This window comes from Anomaloglossus baeobatrachus, chromosome 10 (assembly GCF_048569485.1).
Source record: "Anomaloglossus baeobatrachus isolate aAnoBae1 chromosome 10, aAnoBae1.hap1, whole genome shotgun sequence".
NCBI classification, from domain to species: domain Eukaryota; kingdom Metazoa; phylum Chordata; class Amphibia; order Anura; family Aromobatidae; genus Anomaloglossus; species Anomaloglossus baeobatrachus.
In genome coordinates this window covers 13,443,641-13,457,948 of record NC_134362.1, presented here as the reverse complement: position 1 = coordinate 13,457,948, position 14,308 = coordinate 13,443,641, and the positions used below count along the sequence as shown (strand labels likewise).

General features: G+C 49.2%; 1 protein-coding gene across 6 annotated transcripts in view; it reads left to right on the top strand.

The window, feature by feature from the left end:
• DGKZ (diacylglycerol kinase zeta) overlaps nucleotides 1–14,308 on the top strand; it is a 197,190-nt gene that overhangs the window by 72,710 nt on the left and 110,172 nt on the right. For 4 of the 6 annotated variants that reach the window (XM_075326164.1, XM_075326169.1, XM_075326163.1 and 1 more), the window contains exon 1: nucleotides 13,619–13,684. The exons of the other annotated variants lie outside the window; for them this stretch is intronic. The gene's annotated coding sequence lies outside the window, so the exon portion shown is untranslated. Of the gene's footprint in view, nucleotides 1–13,618; nucleotides 13,685–14,308 lie in introns of those variants that run through there. 6 annotated transcript variants of the gene reach the window in all.

The window sequence follows — 14,308 nt, the reverse complement described above, 5'->3', positions numbered from 1 at the left end:
TCCTCTCTCCTCCTGCACCAGTCTGTTATGTACTGTTAATGATTGTTGTACGTATACCCTTTCACTTGTAAAGCGCCATGGAATAAATGGCGCTATAATAATAAATAATAATAATAATAATAATAATAATAATACAGCTGATCATTGAGACCATCTAATGGTGTAATACCTCTCTTCACCTGCGGGGTTGCTGTAGTGGAATGAAACACTTATATACAGCTGATCACTAGGGCCATCTAATGCTGGAATACCTCTCTCTACCTGCGGGGTTGCTGTAGCAGAATGAAACACTTTTATATACAGCTGATCATTGGGACCATCTCCCATCTAATAGTATAATACCCCTCTCTATCTGCGGAGTTGCTGTAGCAGAATGAAATACTTATCATATACAGTTGGTCATTGGTGCCATCTAATGGTGTAATACCTCTCTCTTCCTGCGGGGATGCTATAGCGGAATGAAACACTTATATACAGCTGATCACTGGGGCCATCTACTGGTGTAATACCTCTCTCTACCTGCGGGGTTGCTGTAGCAGAATGACACACTTTTCATATACAGCTGATCATTGGGGCCATCTAATGGTGTAATGCCTCTCTCTACCTGCGGGGTTGCTGTTGCGGAATGAAACACTTATATACAGCTGATCACTAGGACCATCTAATGGTGTAATACCTCTCTTCACCTGCGGGGTTGCTGTTGCGGAATGAAACACATACAGCTGATCACTAGGGCCATCTAATGCTGTAATACCTCTCTCTACCTGCGGGGTTGCTGTAGCAGAATGAAACACTTATATACAGCTGATCATTGGGACCATCTCCCATCTAATAGTATAATACCCCTCTCTATCTGCGGAGTTGCTGTAGCAGAATGAAACACTTTTCATATACAGTTGGTCATTGGTCCCATCTAATGGTGTAATACCTCTCTCTTCTTGCGGGGTTGCTATAGCGGAATGAAACACTTATATACAGCTGATCACTGGGGCCATCTACTGGTGTAATACCTCTCTCTACCTGCGGGGTTGCTGTAGCAGAATGACACACTTCATATACAGCTGATCACTGGGGCCATCTAATGGTGTAATACCTCTCTCTTTTTGCGGGGTTGCTGTAGCAGAATGAAACACTTATATACAGCTGATCACTGGGGCCATCTACTGGTGTAATACCTCTCTCTACCTGCAGGGTTGCTGTAGCAGAATGACACACTTTTCATATACAGCTGATCATTGGGACCATCTAATGGTGTAATACCTCTCTCTACCTGCAGGGTTGTTGTAGCAGAATGACACACTTCATATACAGCTGATCACTGGGGCCATCTAATGGTGTAATACCGCTCTCTACCTGCGGGGTTGCTGTTGCGGAATGAAACACATAAATAGCTAATGACTGGGGGCCATCTAATGGTGTAATACCTCTCTCTACCTGCGGGGTTGCTGTAGAGGAATGACACACTTATTATTTACAGCTGATCATTGGGACCATCTAATGGTGTAATACCTCTCTCTACCTGCGGGGTTGCTGTAGCAGAATGAAACACTTATATACAGCTGATCATTGGGACCATCTAATGGTGTAATACCTCTCTCTACCTGCGGGGTTGCTGTAGCAGAATGAAACACTTATATACAGCTGATCACTGGGGCCATCTAATGGTGTAATACCTCTCTCTACCTGCGGGGTTGCTGTAGAGGAATGACACACTTATTATATACAGCTGATCATTGGGACCATCTAATGGTGTAATACCTCTCTCTACCTGTGGGGTTGCTGTAGCGGAATGACACACTTATTATATACAGCTGATCATTGGGACCATCTAATGGTGTAATACCTCTCTCTACCTGCGGGGTTGCTGTAGAGGAATGACACACTTATTATATACAGCTGATCACTGGGGCCATCTAATGGTGTAATACCTCTCTCTACCTGCGGGGTTGCTGTAGCGGAATGACACACTTATCATATACAGCTGATCACTGGGAACATCTATGGTCCGCTTGTTATTGGTGCACCTTTAGTACAACAATGTATTGTCCGGAGAAGAAAACCCCTTTAAGTGCAGCTATCTTTATGAGCAGGGCTATAATTGTGGTTTTGCGCCATTTGGTGCAATATCTAGCAGCATTCTGGTGTAGAGGGAGATGAATGCCGCTCTTATATTCTGTACACGACTCCTTCAATGACCTTTATTGTGTTGTGTGATCGTTTTTGGCAGAGGGTGCTCTTCATTTTAATATTCAGTCACAAAAACAATACTCACATAATGGTCTTTTGTTGTCAGGGCCTTAATGTAATAGTAAAATCCAAGAACATAAAAGATCTGATGAATGGGAAGTAAAGGAGAAGACCTTGGGTATTGCCTATTTATCACTGTGTGATTTGGGGCACAGTCGGGGGCCTACGCGCCAAACAGTAGCTGAATTTTCAAGTCAAAGTTCCATCCTGAAGAGGACGATTCACAAGGTCAAAAGTGACCAGTTTTTTTTCTCTTATTTTATTCCTGCTCCTTCTCTTGAGTATTTTTTTTTTCTCCTCCGTACGGTTCCAGAGATATGAGCCTTTTTATTCAATGCTATTTATCTTGGTCTTTACCAGGGGGCGTGGCTCGCAGGCTCCTCAGGGGCGTGTCTTTAGGCTGCTTTACTTAATTACCCTGTGAGCACCGACCAATGGTAAAGACCATACAAATTAATAATACGGTAAATAAAAAGGCTCCTCTCTCTGTAACCGTGGTGCAGATTGAAAATAAATAATCTTCAGTGTTGTCATTGGGGGAGAATCCGTTATTATCCTCCGTCCAAGCGCGACTTGCATTGTGCACATTTTTATCAAATCACTGTGGACTCCATCCACATCAAAATGGGTGTTGCTGGTTATCTAAAATATTTAGGAAATGGAGTATTAATGACAGGGAACATGGCTGACACCATGGAAAGGTAGAGCGAATGTTCCAGGGGCAGACACGGACAGAACCGGGCCCCTGTGCAGGAACAAAATACAGGCCCTTTACAGACCAATAGCATCTCATAATGGACCCGTGTGTGTAACAGAAGCCACTTGCAGCTCTGGAGGCGGTAGTGGCCCCCCTATAGCTGGGGCCCCTGGATTGTGTTTGGTGGTCAGAGGTGTTGGTGAGTCTTCTCTCCCCGTATTTCTCGGCTCATGGACAGTGCAGTAAATCTGAGCACTTAGTGACATTTTCAGCCTCCGGGGATGTTGTACTGTGGGGAGTCCGTGTGATTGGATGAGGGCCGAGGGGGCTCCGGGCGCCCCTGCAAGAGAACGGCTTAACACTGTGCGGGTAATCTCCTTATAGTCTTTTCAGCAGCTCACAGGAGCCCCCTCGTCTGCCGCAGCTGTGCTCCTCCAGCAGTGAGATACCAGCTATATATCCCTCTATCTATCCCTCTATCTATCCCTCTATCTATCCCTCTATCTATCCATCTACCTATCTATCCATCTATCTATCCATCTATCTATCCCTCTATCTATCTATCCCTCTATCTATCTATCCCTCTATCTATCCCTCTATCTATCTATCCCTCTATCTATCTATCTATCCCTCTATCTATCTATCCCTCTATCTATCTATCTATCTATCTATCTATCCCTCTATCGATCTATCCCTCTATCGATCTATCCCTCTATCGATCTATCCCTCTATCGAACTATCCCTCTATCGATCTATCCCTCTATCGATCTATCCCTCTATCGATCTATCCCTCCATCGATCTATCCCTCCATCGATCTATCCCTCCATCGATCTATCCCTCCATCGATCTATCCCTCCATCGATCTATCCCTCCATCGATCTATCCCTCCATCGATCTATCCCTCCATCGATCTATCCCTCCATCGATCTATCCCTCCATCGATCTATCCCTCCATCGATCTATCCCTCCATCGATCTATCCCTCCATCGATCTATCCCTCCATCGATCTATCCCTCCATCGATCTATCCCTCCATCGATCTATCCCTCCATCGATCTATCCCTCCATCGATCTATCCCTCCATCGATCTATCCCTCCATCGATCTATCCCTCCATCGATCTATCCCTCCCATCGATCTATCCCTCTATCGATCTATTGCATTTCTTTTTATTTTCCTTCCTTCCTTCTTTTTCTTTCACTTTGTTTTGGTCTTTCTTTTTGTCTCTTTCCTTCTCTTTCTTTGTTTCTGTCCCCCTTTCTTTGTTTCTGTCCCCCTTTCTTTGTTTCTGTCCCCCTTTCTTTGTTTCTGTCCCCCTTTCTTTGTTTCTGTCCCCCTTTCTTTGTTTCTGTCCCCCTTTCTTTGTTTCTGTCCCCCTTTCTTTGTTTCTGTCCCCCTTTCTTTGTTTCTGTCCCCCTTTCTTTGTTTCTGTCCCCCTTTCTTTGTTTCTGTCCCCCTTTCTTTGTTTCTGTCCCCCTTTCTTTGTTTCTGTCCCCCTTTCTTTGTTTCTGTCCCCCTTTCTTTGTTTCTGTCCCCCTTTCTTTGTTTCTGTCCCCCTTTCTTTGTTTCTGTCCCCCTTTCTTTGTTTCTGTCCCCCTTTCTTTGTTTCTGTCCCCCTTTCTTTGTTTCTGTCCCCCTTTCTTTCTGTCCCCCTTTCTTTCTGTCCCCCTTTCTTTCTGTCCTTCTGTCCCCCTTTCTTTCTGTCCCCCTTTCTTTCTTTCTGTCCCCCTTTCTTTCTTTCTGTCCCCCTTTCTTTCTTTCTGTCCCCCTTTCTTTCTTTCTGTCCCCCTTTCTTTCTCTCTGTCCCCCTTTCTTTCTTTCTGTCCCCCTTTCTTTCTTTCTGTCCCCCTTTCTTTCTTTCTGTCCCCCTTTCTTTCTTTCTGTCCCCCTTTCTTTCTTTCTGTCCCCCTTTCTTTCTTTCTGTCCCCCTTTCTTTCTGTCCCCCTTTCTTTCTGTCCCCCTTTCTTTCTCTCTGTCCCCCTTTCTTTCTTTCTGTCCCCCTTTCTTTCTTTCTGTCCCCCTTTCTTTCTTTCTGTCCCCCTTTCTTTCTTTATGTTCCCCTTTCTTTCTTTCTGTCCCCCTTTCTTTCTTTCTGTCCCCCTTTCTTTCTTTCTGTCCCCCTTTCTTTCTGTCCCCCTTTCTTTCTTTCTGTCCCCCTTTCTTTCTTTCTGTCCCCCTTTCTTTCTTTCTGTCCCCCTTTCTTTCTTTCTGTCCCCCTTTCTTTCTTTCTGTCCCCCTTTCTTTCTTTCTGTCCCCCTTTCTTTCTTTCTGTCCCCCTTTCTTTCTTTCTGTCCCCCTTTCCTTCTTTCTGTCCCCCTTTCCTTCTTTCTGTCCCCCTTTCCTTCTTTCTGTCCCCCTTTCTTTCTGTCCCCCTTTCTTTCTGTCCCCCTTTCTTTCAGTCCCCCTTCCTTTCTTTCTGTCCCCCTTCCTTTCTTTCTGTCCCCCTTCCTTTCTTTCTGTCCCCCTTCCTTTCTTTCTGTCCCCCTTCCTTTCTTTCTGTCCCCCTTTCTTTCTTTCTGTCCCCCTTTCTTTCTTTCTGTCCCCCTTTCTTTCTGTCCCCCTTTCTTTCTTTCTGTCCCCCTTTCTTTCTTTCTGTCCCCCTTTCTTTCTTTCTGCCCCCCTTTCTTTCTTTCTGTCCCCCTTTCTTTCTGTCCCCCTTTCTTTCTGTCCCCCTTTCTTTCAGTCCCCCTTTCTTTCTGTCCCCCTTCCTTTCTTTCTGTCCCCCTTCCTTTCTTTCTGTCCCCCTTCCTTTCTTTCTGTCCCCCTTTCTTTCTTTCTGTCCCCCTTTCTTTCTTTCTGTCCCCCTTTCTTTCTGTCCCCCTTTCTTTCTTTCTGTCCCCCTTTCTTTCTTTCTGTCCCCCTTTCTTTCTTTCTGTCCCCCTTTCTTTCTTTCTGCCCCCCTTTCTTTCTTTCTGTCCCCCTTTCTTTCTTTCCCCCCTTTCTTTCTTTCTGTCCCCCCTTTTTTTCTTTCTGTCCCCCTTTCTTTCTTTCTGTCCCCCTTTCTTTCTTTCTGTCCCCCTTTCTTTCTTTCTGTCCCCCTTTCTTTCTTTCTGTCCCCCTTTCTTTCTTTCTGTCCCCCTTTCTTTCTTTCTGTCCCCCTTTCTTTCTTTCTGTCCCCCTTTCTTTCTTTCTGTCCCCCTTTCCTTCTTTCTGTCCCCCTTTCCTTCTTTCTGTCCCCCTTTCCTTCTTTCTGTCCCCCTTTCTTTCTGTCCCCCTTTCTTTCTGTCCCCCTTTCTTTCTGTCCCCCTTTCTTTCAGTCCCCCTTCCTTTCTTTCTGTCCCCCTTCCTTTCTTTCTGTCCCCCTTTCTTTCTTTCTGTCCCCCTTTCTTTCTTTCTGTCCCCCTTTCTTTCTTTCTGTCCCCCTTTCTTTCTTTCTTTCCCCTTTCTTTTTTTCTGTCCCTCTTTTTCTTTCTTTCTTTCCTCCTTCTATAGATTTATATATCCTTCCTTCTGTCACACATTCTTGCTTTCTTTCCACTCCATGTCCATAGTTTTGTCTCTTCCGTTCGGTTTCTCCATTGCCCCTTCCATCCACCCGATAGTCCAGGAGATGAGCGCTGCTCTTGTATTGTAGTGGATGATTCTGCTTCCTTTTGATGTTCGGGCCTGGAGTTGGCTGGCGGTGGGCTTGCTAGGTTATGCTTGATCTTGGGGTGGTCTTCACAGATGCTTGTGGCTCCTGAGTTGTATAGTCGCATAGATGGCGGTGTTTGTCAGCATTAGTACAGCAGACAGTGGTCGTCCTCCTCTTATCACGGTGTTGTATTTGGTTATAAACTCCTGACATTATTCATTTCCTAATGTACCTTGTTTCTTTATTGTGTCCGGAGCTTTGTTTTTCTGACCTGAGCTCCAGATCCTCCACATTAGACAGTGGTGAATGATGAACGTGTTACTACCTGCAGCCACCAGCAGAGGGCGCTCCCTGCACACTGTGCATATACTGAGCGCAGCCTCAGCGCCCTCTAGTGGCAGCAGCAGGTAGTTAGAGCTTTATAAGGGTCACATTTGGTTGTTTTTGCTTATTTTTGTATTTCCCAAACAGATCCAGTGACAGATCAGGAAGGTTTCAGTGTGGCTTTAACACAGACCCCCAATATATTAAATCCAGTCATGTGATGGTTGCACAATATGTAGACAGCCAGTGATGAGCGCTGGTGCAGGGTGCAGGTTCCGGCACTGTCTTTGTGCTTATTTTAGGATGTGATGATACTATAGGTGTCTGGGTCAGTATTACACTCTCCATTGTCTGGATCATCGTATAATCTAATGGGGAACTAGAGGGAATAAAGGATCCTATTGTTTCCCTCTGATAAGCGGCACCAGATATTCCTTTTAGCTGCTTATCTCCTCCTGCTCTATTGAAATGGCTGATGTGAACCTCCTCCTATCTGCAGCCTTCCCGGATCCCCTTCTGAGTAGGGACTCTGCGACATGCGCTCCACGCCGGCCGTCACTGGAGTCTACTGATCAGGAGAGGCGCTGGGCACACCGGCCATCAATGGAGTCTACTGATCAGGAGAGGCGCTGGTCACGCCGGCCATCACTGGAGTCTACTGATCAGGAGAGGCGCTGGTCACGCCGGCCATCAATGGAGTCTACTGATTAGGAGAGGCGCTGGTCACGCCGGCCATCACTGGAGTCTACTGATCAGAAGAGGCGCTGGTCACGCCGGCCATCACTGGAGTGTACTGATCAGGAGAGGCACTGGGCACACCGGCCATCACTGGAGTCTACTGATCAGGAGAGGCGCTGGACACGCCGGCCGTCACTGGAGTCTACTAATCAGAAGAGACGCTGGGCACACCGGCCATTACTGGAGTCTACTGATCAGGAGAGGCGCTGGGCACGCCAGCCATCACTGGAGTCTACTGATCAGGAGAGGCGCTGGACACGCCGGCCGTCACTGGAGTCTACTAATCAGAAGAGACGCTGGGCACACCGGCCATTACTGGAGTCTACTGATCAGGAGAGGCGCTGGGCACGCCAGCCATCACTGGAGTCTACTGATCAGGAAAGACGCTGGGCACGCCGGCCATCATTGGAGTCTACTGATCAGGAGAGACGCTGGGCACACCGGCCATCAGTGGAGTCAACTGATCAGGAGAGGCGCTGGGCACGCCGGCCGTCACTGGAGTTTACTGATCAGGAGAGGCGCTGGACACGCCAGCCATCACTGGAGTCTACTGATCAGGAAAGACGCTGGGCACGCCGGCCATCATTGGAGCCTACTGATCAGGAGAGACGCTGGGCACACCGGCCATCAATGGAGTCTACTGATCAGGAGAGGCGCTGGTCACGCCGGCCATCAATGGAGTCTACTGATCAGAAGAGGCGCTGGTCACACCGGCCATCACTGGAGTCTACTGATCAGAAGAGGCGCTGGTCACGCCGGCCATCACTGGAGTCTACTGATCAGGAGAGGCACTGGGCACACCGGCCATCACTGGAGTCTACTGATCAGGAGAGGCGCTGGACACGCCGGCCGTCACTGGAGTCTACTAATCAGAAGAGACGCTGGGCACACCGGCCATCACTGGAGTCTACTGATCAGGAGAGGCGCTGGGCACGCCAGCCATCACTGGAGTCTACTGATCAGGAAAGACGCTGGGCACGCCGGCCATCAGTGGAGTCAACTGATCAGAAGAGGCGCTGGTCACGCCGGCCATCACTGGAGTCTACTGATCAGGAGAGGCACTGGGCACACCGGCCATCGCTGGAGTCTACTGATCAGGAGAGGCGCTGGACACGCCGGCCGTCACTGGAGTCTACTAATCAGAAGAGACGCTGGGCACACCGGCCATCACTGGAGTCTACTGATCAGGAGAGGCGCTGGGCACGCCGGCCATCACTGGAATCTACTGATCAGAAGAGGCGCTGGGCACACCGGCCATCACTGGAGTCTACTGATCAGAAGAGGCGCTGGGCACGCCGGACATCACTGGAGTCTACTGATCAGAAGAGGCGCTGGGCACGCCGGCCATCACTGGAGTCTACTGATCAGAAGAGGCGCTGGGCACACCGGCCATCACTGGAGTCTACTGATCAGAAGAGGCGCTGGGCACGCCGGGCATCACTGGAGTCTACTGATCAGAAGAGGCGCTGGGCACACCGGCCATCACTGGAGTCTACTGATCAGAAGAGGCGCTGGGCACACCGGCCATCACTGGAGTCTACTGATCAGGAGAGGCGCTGGACACGCCGGCCGTCACTGGAGTCTACTAATCAGAAGAGACGCTGGGCACACCGGCCATCACTGGAGTCTACTGATCAGGAGAGGCGCTGGGCACGCCGGCCATCACTGGAATCTACTGATCAGAAGAGGCGCTGGGCACACCGGCCATCACTGGAGTCTACTGATCAGAAGAGGCGCTGGGCACGCCGGACATCACTGGAGTCTACTGATCAGAAGAGGCGCTGGGCACGCCGGCCATCACTGGAGTCTACTGATCAGAAGAGGCGCTGGGCACACCGGCCATCACTGGAGTCTACTGATCAGAAGAGGCGCTGGGCACGCCGGGCATCACTGGAGTCTACTGATCAGAAGAGGCGCTGGGCACACCGGCCATCACTGGAGTCTACTGATCAGAAGAGGCGCTGGGCACACCGGCCATCACTGGAGTCTACTGATCAGAAGAGGCGCTGGGCACACCGGCCATCACTGGAGTCTACTGATCAGAAGAGGCGCTGGGCACACCAGCCATCACTGGAGTCTACTGCTCAGAAGTAGTGCTGGTCACGCCGGCCATCAATGGAGTCTACTGATCAGGAGAGGCACTGGGCACACCGGCCATCACTGGAGTCTACTGATCAGGAGAGGCGCTGGACACGCCGGCCGTCACTGGAGTCTACTAATCAGAAGAGGCGCTGGGCACGCCAGCCATCACTGGAGTCTATGGATCAGGAAAGACGCTGGGCACGCCGGCCATCATTGGAGTCTACTGATCAGAAGAGACACTGGGCACACCGGCCATCACTGGAGTCTACTGATCAGGAGAGACACTGAGCACGCTGGCCATCACTGGAGTCTACTGATCAGAAGAGGCGCTGGGCTTGCCGGCCATCACTGGAGTCTACTGATCAGGAGAGGCGCTGGGCACGCCGGCCATCACTGGAGTCTACTGATCAGAAGAGGCGCTGGGCACACCGGCCATCACTGGAGTCTACTGATCAGAAGAGGCGCTGGGCACGCCGGACATCACTGATCAGAAGAGGCGCTGGGCACGCTGGCCATCACTGGAGTCTACTGATCAGGAGAGGCGTTTGTCACACCGGCCATCACTGGAGTCTACTGATCAGAAGAGGCGCTGGGCACGCCGGCCATCACTGGAGTCTACTGATCAGAAGAGGCGCTAGGCACGCCGGCCATCACTGGAGTCTACTGCTCAGAAGAGGCGCTGGGCACGCCGTCAGGTAGGAGGAGGCCACTGACTGCTAATGTAGTCGCTGCACCAGATCCCTGCAAATCTTTTTGCAAAACCTTTGCGGGTTTGAAATTTTCAGCTCTTGTGTGGGTTTGATTTTCCACATTCTCACCCTCCGTGCTTCTAGTGTATCTGATCTATGTGCACGTACCCTCAGAAGTAAGAGAAAACTGGTGCCAGAGAATGGGCTTCCATTCAACAGAAGTCGACACAGATTGCGTTTGTGCCAAAAACGGGCATCAAAAATAAAAGTGGTGTTATTACCAACTGCGCCAGTTTTGTAGCAAACGCTTTATAGCTGCATAAACGTTGGCAATTTGCAGTAAATGCACAATTTTGTGATGTGAGCTATGGCAAAATGACCACGTGTGATTATACCCGAACAGAAAGCCGTTTCTGTTGCGCAGCTTTGGGTGTGGCCTTGCCCTCCCGCGTGGTGCGGCCGGGCCCTCCCCGCGGGGTGTGGCCATGCCCTCTGGTATAGTGTGGCCATGCCCACCCGCGTGGTGTGGCCGTACCCTCCCGCGTGGTGTGGCCGGGCCCTCCCCGCGAGGTGTGGCCATGCCCTCTGGTATAGTGTGGCCATGCCCACCTGCGTAGGGTGGCCGTACCCTCCCGCGTAGGGTGGCCGTACCCTCCCATGTGGTGCGGCAGGGCCCTTCCCGGGTGGTGCGGCCGGGCCCTTCCCGGGTGGTGCGGCCGGGCCCTTCCCGGGTGGGGCGGCCGGGCCCTTCCCGGGTGGTGCGGCCGGGCCCTCCGGTATAGTGCAGCTTTTTTGCAGGATCTGCCGATCGTTCCTTGCATCCACGTCCAGCGTGCCATCACTACCCCCACAGCCACCTCCGCTCGTCCCGGTGATGCCTCACGAGCTCGGCGCTTACAAAGCGTTTTCTTCAGAGACAGCAGCTTCACCCTTGGACTTTGTCACCTTTTACACGTAGCTGCGTTCTGCTTCAGACGTTTTGTGTCTCATTGGAAAGTTTTGGGTTTTTTTTGTCTGAAACAAAATGCAAATTAAATCAATTTTTAACCCTTTCTTGATGTGGCGAATTTCCTTAATTGCCTTTTTTTTGTGTTTTTTTTGGTTTTACCTGGGTTTATACATTACGTTTCTCTCTCCAGAGCTTGTTTGTTGCACTGTTAATTTTACCATAGATTGAAATTAAAAAAAAAAAAAAATGGGGGGAAAATTGCAATTCTGTAATTGTTGGGTTTTATGGTGCGATATCAAACTTGCATAATTTTTTTTTAACACATTTTCATGTTTTAAAAAAATTCTGAGCTTTGCAAAATGAAATTAAGATTTTTTGCTGTCGTTATTTTCTGAGACCTGTAGCGTTTTATTTCTCCATGGATGGAGCCGGGCGCGGGCTCGGTGGTTTTGGACACTAAGCTGCGTCATTTCTTCAGACCACTTTGGAGTACATAACGGCGGCACGATGATGGGAAAAACAGTAATTCTGCCCGTTCGGGTCTTTTAACGCCGTTTGTCATACGGGTTAATTAATTTGTTATTGTCATAGATTGGGTTTTCACGTAAAGTTCTACACGGTGACGTGTCGCACCGCTCTGGAATCGCAGTGACACCTTGCAACATTGAATTTCCTGCGGCTTTTTATGACGGTCGCATACGTTTCCAAATGTGTTGCCCTTTCTGTCACAAGTCGCCATAGACTCCAATACAAGTCACACACCACTTTCCAGCGACTTGTCTGCAACTTTGCGGTATTATTTGCAAAAAAAATCCGAGCTCTGAGAGTCAGAGAAGTTCCAGAAATGATTATTAATGTACGACTTATCTGAGAATTACGGCTGAACGACAAATGGTGCCCTGGAGCGCCCGCCTTACGGGTGCGGTGACACCAAATACGATTATTTATATATATATATATATATATATATATATATGTGTTATGTTATATTATAATATAGATGTGTGTGTGGTTTAAATTGTTTTTCTGTGTCTGTTAATGCAGCTCGGCTCCATTGAAGTGAATTGAACTGTGAATATGTTTTTGCAAGGGCTTTTTGACTTTTTTGTTGCATGGAACGTAGGGGACTTTTGTTCACTGAATGGTTAACAGTGAGATCATCATCTAAATCATCCTCATCCTCCAGCAGCGCCCCTCGCTGCCCTTGTCTCCTGTGTGTTCCACCATACCCTCACCCTTCCTGTCTGATTTTTCGTGTCCCCCCCCCCTGTGCAGGCTCTTTGGTGTCTCTCATGCTCACCTGCTATTCTATTACCCCCCTCCTCCAGCAGCGCCCCTCTCTGCCCCTGTCTCCTGCGTGTTCCACCATGCTCTCACCCTTCTTCTCTGATTTTTGGTGTCCCCCAGCGCAGGCACTTTGGTATCTCTTGTATTCCACCATGCACTCATCCTTCCCGTCTGATTTTTGGTGTCCACCTGTGCAGGCACTTTGGTGTCTCTCGTGTTCCACCATTCACTCACCCTTCCCGTCTGATTTTTGGTGTCCCCCAGTGCAGGTACTTTGGTGTCTCTTGTGTTTCACCATTCACTCACCTTTCTCATCTGATTATTGGTGTCCCCCTGTGCAGGCTCTTTGGTGTCTCTCGTGCTCACCTGCTCCTCCATAACCCCCTTCCTCCTCCTCCTCCTCAGTCCTCGCTCCTCCTCGCAGTTCTCTCTCGAGTGCTGTGACTTACCAATGAGGCTTCTGTGTCCTCCTGCGCTGGGGGGAACCTCCTAACCCAAACTCCAAACTAGGACTGGAGTCCGGTGCCTGCGAGCCGGGAGATGGGCAGCAGCTTCTACTCTTCCCCCTATACACATACACACTGCCCTTTATATATTTCCTGTATACCCTGCACCCCAGGTGCATTGTGGGTAACTGCTATATAACATACTAAACTTTCCAGACCTCACATTCCTAGCTCGGGCCCATATCTGCCCTCCATATCTCACACAGGACACCCCGTGGTGCAATATACGCCCCACATCATCAGCTCCAGTGCACTACGCCTTCATCTGTATTAACACTTTAGTCACCATTTGCCACAGCTTTCCCCCCGAGGCGCAGGCTCTCGCTCGCCTACACAGCACCCTCACCTTTCGTTTTGACATTCTCGCACAGAACTGGTTTCCTCGTTCTCACGCTGGCACTCCGCTCACACGCTGGCACTCCGCTCACACGCTGGCACTCCGCTCACACGCTGGCACTCCGCTCACACGGTGGCACTCGCGCACTCTTCTCACTCAGTCATGCTTCCTTATTACTAATCCTCCTCGTCTCTTCTTACACAGTGGATCGCTCCCAGTCCCTGACTGCGCTCAATCTCCTGCCCGGCGGATCAGGTCACTCACTTTTCTTTCTTACAAGTTTTGTTATAATTGGGGTGGGTGGTAGGCTGGGGGGACTATGCGGACCTGTAAAAGTACCTGAGAAAAGTGCCGGGGTGTTGGTATTTTGGAGTCGGGAACATTTATGAAGCAATATTCTGTAACTATCCAGTCTGGACTTAGGAGACGTTGCTGGAGAATAGGGAGGAGGATAGGGATTGAGCATGCATAGGGTTAATTTTAGGTGACTTTTTGTTGGAGCTGAAAATTTTGCAAACTCCTGTAATAGTGGAAATCTGCAAAATATCAGCTGTAAAAACTGGATATAAAAGCCAAAAGGGGCTGCGTGTGCGTATAATGTGTACTGTGCATGGAAACGTACATGTGTATAATTATATATGAACTGTGTGTATACTGTACATGTGTATATACTAAACATGTGAGCATGTATGATATATGCAGTGGATGTATATACACATGTAGGTAACTGTGTGTATGTGTATACGTGTGTGTATATGTATGTATGTATATGTATAATGTGTATACACATGCATTTTCATATACACAGTAATGTTTACTGGAGCTGACATGCCAACAGGTAAGGGGACCACATCCACCTCCAAAAAATGAGTAGTGTGT